The sequence below is a fragment of the Canis lupus genome, chromosome 14, assembly GCF_048164855.1.
Source record: "Canis lupus baileyi chromosome 14, mCanLup2.hap1, whole genome shotgun sequence".
Classification (NCBI taxonomy): domain Eukaryota; kingdom Metazoa; phylum Chordata; class Mammalia; order Carnivora; family Canidae; genus Canis; species Canis lupus.
Window position 1 is genome coordinate 63,992,526 of NC_132851.1, and position 8,576 is coordinate 64,001,101.

The following is an 8,576-nucleotide window of genomic DNA, read 5'->3' on the forward strand; positions in this document are numbered from 1 at the left end:
AGCTGACCTCAAAAGGTTACATACTATATTATTCCATTTATGTAACACTGACAAAATCATAGAAATGGGGAACATGTTAGTGGTTGCCAGGGATTAAATAGGAGGTGGAGAGTGAAAGTGGGTGTACCTATAAAAGGGCAATATGAGGTATCCTCCAGAAATGGAAATGTTCTCTACCTTGACAGCAATGTCAGTTACCATGGTTGTAGTACTGAATCAACTTATAGTAGGTTACCATTGAGATAAGCAAGCTAAAATGTGCAAGGGATCTTTTTGTAGTACTTCTCGCAACTGCATGTGAATCTACAATTATGTCAAAATTTAAAAGCTTAACTAAAAATGGCTTTAGAATGTATTATGTATGCTTCCAATTATGGAAAATTAAATATATCGGCATACTCATATGTGGAATCAAATGGTCTGGCTATATGCTCACCAGACGGTTCACAGAAATTGTCCTTGGGCATGGGGTTTCAAGGAATCTTGCTATTTTCTTTCTGAAATTTTAAAATGTTATAAAAGTAATATGCATAATACATAAATATTCTTCTTGTAAAATAATGGAAGTGGAAATTAAAAGCAAATCTTCTCCCAAATAACTCTCCTCCCCAAAGATAATAATTGTTAACATTTTGGTTTGGATTCTTTCTAGACACAACTCTATAATTGCATACATATGTGAATATATATATATATATGTATAAATATAAGTGTATATATATATATGTATGTATGTATTTTTAGGATCACATTCAATAAGTAGAATCATAGCAGTAATTCTGTTGCTTTTTTTTCAAAATATGACTTCGGGCCACGCGGGTGGCTCAGCCAGTTGATCGACTCTTTGTTTTAGCTCAGGTCATGATGTCACAGATTGTGGGATTGAGCCCTGGGACTGGCTCCACACTCACTAGGGAGTCTGTGGATTCCCTCTCTCTCCTCCCCTCCCCTTCCCCCGACCCCTATTCTCACTTATGCTCTCAATAAATAAATAAATAAATAAATAAATAAATAAATATTTTAAAAATATATGACCTGAAGATATTTCTACGTCTGCAAACTCTCAAAACTATTTGATTTTTAAAAAATCAGAACAGAGTTGTCCATAATTAATTAGTCCACATAGGTTTAGATTATTCTCCATTTTTTACAGTTATGAACAATGTCATATATACACATTCTTGCAAACCTTTTCAGAAATATAAAAATACTTATATAGGGTAAATTCTTAGAGAGGAAAGTGGTAGGGCCTAGGATATACTCATTTTAAAATTTGGAAGAAACAACCAAACCTCCATCCTAAAAAACTAGACAAAATATACACCTTCCAACAGCATATGAGAATATCTCTTTCAAAATATACTAACACAGAATATTATCAATCCAATCTTTTAAATTTAGTATTTAAATTTTTAATCCAGAAAATGTAAAAATAAACTATATGATGATATTTTTTCACCCCAGCAAGACAAAAAATAACTTGGTTTCATTTCACTTCCTTCCTATTCTACCTCTACCAGTCTTGCCAGCATCCACATTAGAATAATCTCTGGTTTAAATTTCATATTGTTATTATTTTTGTCATACTCACCAAACATTTAGACTTTATTAGATTTGTGGGTATCTTTGGCCTCCAGTGTTACTTGCATCCCTTGTCTTCCTCTCTTTTACTTCCTTTTGTTTTTACTAGTATACGGCCTCAAGTAATTCTTTCAAATGGAATCTGTGGGTGGAAAAATTTCTAAGCATGTCCAAAAATATTCTCAGCCTTCACTCATGAATGCTACTTTGACTGGGAATAGAATTCTAAGTTTAAAATAATTTTGTCTCAGAACTTTAAAGACCTTACCTCTTTGTTTACCATACCCAGTAGGGCTTAATAAAAGCCTGATGACAATCTGATTTTCACTCATTCGCGTTCTGCTGCTGTCTGTGAATGCTCTTAGACATCTCTTATCCTTGGAGATCTAACATTTCACTAGTGTCTAGTTGTAGGTCTCTTTTTATATATCCTGCTTAGTATTGCAGGGTCCTTTCAACCTAAAATCTTACTGCTTTCTCTAGGTCTGGAAAATTTTCTCTTCTTATTTAATTGATCCTTTTCTCCCATCTGTTTTCTCCTTCCTTCCCTGGGGCATTGCTATTACATGGATATGGGTATCCATATTCTATCCCTTTCAATGTTTTTCTCATTGTTTCTGTAGTAGACAAAATAAAGCCCCCTTCCCCCTGCCACATAGCCAGAATCTACAAATACACACCCTTGCATGGAAAAAGGGACTTTGCGGTTGTGATTAAGTTGAAGATCTTGAAATGGGAAGATTATCTGTGATTATCTGGGTAGACCCAATGTAATCATGAGAGCTCTTAAAAGAAGGAGGCAGAAGTATCAGAGCCAGGGAAGATGTGACAACAGGGGCAGAGATCAGAGATGAAAGGAGAGAAAGATTTGAAGATGCTATGGTGCTGGTTTTGAAGATGGAGGAAAGGGCCACAAGGCAAGGAGTGCCGGTGCCCTCTTAAAGCCTGGAAAAGATGGTCTCCTAGCCCTAGAAGGAACGCAGCCCTGCCAAAACCTTGATTTTAGGACTCTGACCTCCAGAATTGTATGATAATACTTTTGGGCTATTTTAAGCCACAAAGTTTGTGGCCTTTTGGTGCAGCAGGAATAGGAAACTAATGCACTTTCTAATGGACCCTTTGTTATTGTGCATTGCATTTGACATGAATACTTGCTTCATACCACACATTGAGCTTCGTTTTCAGCTCTGTCCTTTCAGCTATTTAACCTATCAAAAGGGAACGATTTGTTTTGATGATGATTGTTTTTATTTGCTAGAACTCTGGCTGGTTTTCCCCCTTTAGGGGATAATTTGGTTTTTATGGATGCATTATTCATTCAAATCTCAGAATATTAATTGTGCTTACTATTAAGTTTTCTTTATTCCTCTGTTATCTCCATTTCCTCAATGTTAGTTTCTCCACTTGTGAATTTGTCAGCTCTTGTAACACTAGTGTCCCTTCAGTACACGGCAATTCTCAGTTGTTTGCTTTTCATTGTATTTGAGAATCCTATTTACCCAGATGAGAGTTCTGGTTACTCTGATGACTCTAGGAGAAGAACAATAAAGACAACTTGGCTGAATGAGTATAGCTTACTATTTGAGCCTAGGGAATTCTTTCCCTAGACCATGATGTGATATAAAAAATGAAGATGAGTGCAGCAGGAGTACTAACGATCAGAGTAGATGGTAGTCAGTATGCCACGCTTGCTGGGGCATGCTCAGGGGTACCCACCTTCACCCCTTCCCTGTGGGACATTCTAAGTTGCCTGGACTCTATCCTCTTCAGAAAGCTACACTTAATGTGTCTATCTAGGGCAAATGCTAGAGTAAGTTTTTTCCCTTTTTTACTATTTTGGGGGTAGTATATGTGTGTACATATCCAAGCGCTTGTATATTTGGGTCTGAGTCTTCCTCTTCTGTTCTTGTAAGCATCTGGGCTATTTCAGCATTCACTTCTTCTTTTTTTTTTTTTTTTGATTAAGGTTTTGTTTATTTATTTGAGAGAGAGCAAGAGTGGGAGAGCACAAAGCACGGGGAGCAGCAGAGGGAGAAGGAGAAGCAGACTCCCTACTGAGCAGGGAGCCCAATGTGAGGTTCCATTACAGGACCCTGGGATCATGACTAGAGTTGATGCTTAACCAACTAGACACCCAGGCGTCCCTCAGCATTCACTTCTATTTAGGCTCTTATTTCTAATTCAAATTCTAAGCTTATGAAATTTGACTTGCTTCATTGTGCCCAACGTAAGATATGTAAATCTCTATTTTATTCTAATTAAAGAATCTCATATAACATGGAAGCTTGTACTAAAGATTTATCATTATTCCCAATTTCAAAAGGGAATCCCTTACAGCTCAAGAGGCACTTTTCTGCCCCATAGATTCACAGAGAATCAAAAGCGTGCATGAGGCCTGACAATGCATGCATATGTGGGAGGAGTACTTTCAGCTATTCCCTAAAGTCACTTTAAAAAATATTCTGTTGTTACCTTTAAAGATAGAGATGTCAATAATTAAGTTCAAAAATAAATGAAAAATATCCATTGTCCTAAAATAAGGCAGAAAGAAATACCATTAATAGATATCATTATAGGGGAGCCTGGACGGCTCAGCTGGTTGAGCATCTGCCTGGGGCACAAGTCATGATCTCAGGGTCCTAGGATGGAGCCCTGCATCTGGCTCCCTGCTCTGCAAGAGGTCTGCTTATCCCTCTCCTTCTACCTCTCCCCCACCTCCCCACCCAGTTCGTGCACTTTCTCATTCTTTCTCTCTGAAAGAAATAAAATCTTTTAAAAAAAATAGATAAACACATAAATATCATTATATTGCAGTGTTCTAATTTGATATAAATCCTAAAACTCCAAAATTCAGACTTGGAAGAAATGTTAAAGTCGACTAATTTAAGATCCTCACTTTACAAATGAAGAAACTGAATCTCTTACAGTTTAAATGGTTTAAAAAACAAACAAATAACAACAACAAAAAAAAATAAGTCTTTTTCTATAGACCCAAAATGGTTAATCCTGTGCTTCTATGATAAATTGTTCAGAGTTCTCTTGAATCTCGCATTACCTAGATATTTGGTTGCACCACCCAAGTAATTTCCTTGTTTATGCTTAATTACCTGATTGGCTACCATGTTCTAAATACAGAAGACACTGATTTATTGCACATTCTATCCTCTGAAAGTGAGGACCAGCCTCTCCATCTATCTCCCTGAGTTATAAAAGAAGGCATTATTTTAAAATAAGTACAATCTAAGTACAATTTATTTCAAAACAGACTTTTTTAAAATGAAACTAAAGCAGGGGTGCCGAAGTGGCTCAGTTGGGTGAGGGTCCAACTCTTGATCACAGCTCAGGTCTTAATCTCAGTGTTGTGAGTTCAAGCCCTGCATTGGGGTCCACATATAAAAAGAAAGAAAAAGAAGAGAAAAGAAGAAGAAAAAAAAAGAAAAGAAAAAAAAAAGAAAAGAAAGAAAAGAAAAGAAAAAAGAAGAAAGGAAAGGAAAGGAAAGGAAGGAAGAAAGAAAGAAGAAAGAAAGAAAGAAAGAAAGAAAGAAAGAAAGAAAGAAAGAGAAAGAGAGAGAGAGAGAAAGCAATAATAAGAAGAGAGCTTTATAATGTGGGCTATAGTACTCTAATATGAGAAAGGACCTCAGTGTTCACACAGCAGTGAAGTGAGGCCTGGTGAGGTTTCAATCCAACCCTCTCAATCTGAGGCCCAGATTTGGTACTAATAGTTGGATGACCTTGAGTGAGCTATGTACCTGCAGTAGGTTTGGTTTCTCCATAGTTTACAGATTTCATTTTTTTTAGAACTTCTCTCTTTTTTAAAAAAAAGATTTTATTTATTTATTCATGAGAGACACAGAGACAGAGAGGCAGAGACACAGGCAGAGGGAGAAGCAGGCTCGATGCAGGGAGCCCGACGTGGGACTCGATCCCGGGTCTCCAGGATCAGGCCCTGAGCCAAAGGCAGGCGCTAAACCACTGAGCCACTGTGCTGCCAGATTTCATTTTTATTATTATCTGATTTCCTATAAGGTTAAGAAAATTTCTTTTAAATTACAGACAAATGTAATATATTTTCAGCTAGATACACTTATAAAATGAAAAATACAGTAACCTTTTTAAGGGAGGAAATAAAAGATTATATACCAAGATGTATAAACTTGATTCACAGATTCATACTACTCCCCAATCCCCAGAACTGAATAGAAGGTCCTCAAATAATCACTCTCACATCAATGCGAGCCTGGCTGGCTTCAGAATCTTATGGGCCGCAGCCAATTTATGTTGAGGAGAAACATCATCACAACTGGTATTTTTCCAAACAGATTAAAATTTTCACTGAGAAATGCTGCACACACCAGCCAGTGTCACCAGATTTTTCTGAATTGCTAAATGGAAATAAGCCCAATTTAGTAATTAAGTATCATTTTAACTTTACATCAAAATATTTTTTTAATTTTTTATTTTGTATTACTTGCTAGCTACCCTTTCACAGACCATTAGAAATAATTTCTTTCACTTAATCCTGGTAATTTAAGTCTTTTGCTGTTTGACAGAATTTTTTTCCTTTCTTTTTCAATTGATGTGAAATTTGCATGACTGATGTTGCTTTCAAATTAAACAGCCCATACATAACTATTGCTATTACATGACGTGCGATTATAAGTGTCAAAGCTGCAGCTGGCTTCCTCTTCTTCCTTTCAGCTAAAGAAAAATCACCGAGCAACACCAGTGGGATAAAGCTCTGCCAGGGTCTCTGGGACAAGAATTACGTATTATATGCAAATCAAGCATGCACTACAATTTTGTGAAATAAATCCTTAGAAAATTCTTAGTTAAGTCCATTTTACTACTCACATATGTAATGATGCTTTCATTAAAATATATAATGGTTTGATCAGCCATCATTCGAATCTACTGGTTCAAGACTTGAAAACTCTTTCAATAAGACCTTGCAGAAGCTTTAGGATGTGACATTAGGTTTTGTGTGTGTGTGTGTGTGTGTGTGGTTTTGTTTGTTTGTTTGTTTTATTCATGAGAGAGGGAGGCAGGACATAGGCAGAGGGAGAAGCAGGGACCCCATGCAGGACTCGATCCCAGGACCCCGGGATCACCACCTGAGCTAAAGGCAGAGGCTCAACCACTGAGCCACCGAGGTGCCCAACATTAGTTATTTTGAAGAACTATTTCCTGGCAAGTTCCTATTAATAGGCTATTTTTAAATATTTAACTTTCAATAAATAACACATGCTAATGCTAATCTTTATATTTTATATATTTATAAGCTGTGAGATGTATAAATATTCTAATCATTCACGTGTATTATCTTGCATGTGTCCCCGAACAATCCACTGATGTAGGTAGAGGTGATCTCTATTCTACGAATGCCATATACAAGGTAATATATGACCATTTTCTAGAGAACAGCATCTGGCCTAGAGGGAGCATACAGTACACAGCGCTTTGTGTCATCCAAAATTTGCTGGCAAGTGGCAGAACAGGGCTTGGAAGCCGAGTCTTCCAGTTCTCAAAGTAATGCTTTACATGCTGCATCCAGACTCTACAGATAAGATGTAAACTCCATTAACAAGGTATCAATCAGCCAATCTCGTAACTATAGGGCAAGAGAGAGCTGTCGTTGCCCTTGAAGGACCATGCTGCCATCTCCTGGGGCTTTATGCAGGGAAAGGGAGCAAACACCATTCTCTTCCATCAGTGGCATAAGCACATATAAGCCTGGCATAGAAGTTGGAAGAAAATGTGCTCTCTTATAGCAAATATCCAGGCTCCCTGTGGCTGCCTTTTTCCTCTTCCATTATGGAAATCTTCACACATACACAAAAGTAGAGAAGGATAGTAGAGAGAACCCTCATGAGCCAGCACCCAGCTTCAATCATTACCAACGTCTTCCTTATCTTTTTTTTTCAGACATGCTATGTATTGGGCTTTGGTTGATGTCTTCAGACCACTGGTGGTGTGGTTTCCATGATGTCAATGCACAGGACTGCTGTAGCAATGGCTGCAGAGGCAGCAAGCGGGACTTTCACACCTCTTATTTCCTGCCCTACTCCAAGTCAGAGAACAAATGTACCTCAGGTATCAAGAACCAAAAAGGATACAGAAGATGTGGCCTAATTCTTCTATTAATTCTGATGTGGGTTCATTTTGACTCACTGATCCCAAACATGATAATAACTTAAAAGTGCCTTCCCCTCAAATATAAATCCATTGACTTGAGAGCTCTGCTACTTCTGAATCCCCATACCAGTCTCCTTGCACATGGTCTATTCTGCTTCTATTACTGTCTTAAATTACATGCAGCTCTAAAGGTGTCCTACTCTTCCCTTTGAACTTAAGGGAGATTTTGCATTCCTTTCACGATGAGAATGTCACGTTTTAGAAAACAATTGCCTATGAAATATTTATTGGTTTTCCTCACAAATTCCAAAGTTTTTCTGAAAGTTTTTTAAAAAAAGAGCTATGCTAAATTGGGATAAGATGGTGGTTCCACAAATTATATAATTTAAAACAACAGAAAAGGAAGGTAACTTAAGGACCAAACAATTAAAAATTTCTTTTAAATTTAAAATTTTTTGAAAATCCACAGTTACTGACTCTGACAGGAATAAATATCTACCTCAAGTTCCTAATATATGAATAAACTCATCACGGAAACTACATGTGTTGTCTTTCTCTTGCTAAACTTTGTGGTCCCATAATAAAATGGCTGCTATCCAAACAGCGAATACTGAAATATTAAGTAAAAGTGACACTTGGCACACATCTGTGACCATTTTAAGATGTCATCCTCAGCATTCAGGGGGTACTTTCATCCTGCAAGTGAAATTCCTTTCAGTAGCACTTTCAAAGGTCCTTAAAGTCCTTTGAGAAGTCCTTTTACTAACATGCTGACATAGGCTGTTCCTGACCCAAGCCTCACCCTACAAGAAGAACAATTAACAGCTATTCAAGAATAAGCCATCACTGAGAAGATCCTA

General features: G+C 37.2%; 1 long non-coding RNA gene across 2 annotated transcripts in view; it reads left to right on the forward strand.

The window, feature by feature from the left end:
* Positions 1-8,235, forward strand: part of LOC140603523 (uncharacterized) — a 29,699-nt gene extending 21,464 nt beyond the window's left edge. For both annotated transcript variants that reach the window (XR_012006500.1, XR_012006499.1), the window contains one exon: positions 7,507-8,235. This is a non-coding gene — a long non-coding RNA (uncharacterized lncRNA). The remainder of the gene's footprint in view (positions 1-7,506) is intronic.
* Positions 8,236-8,576: the final 341 nt, after the last annotated feature.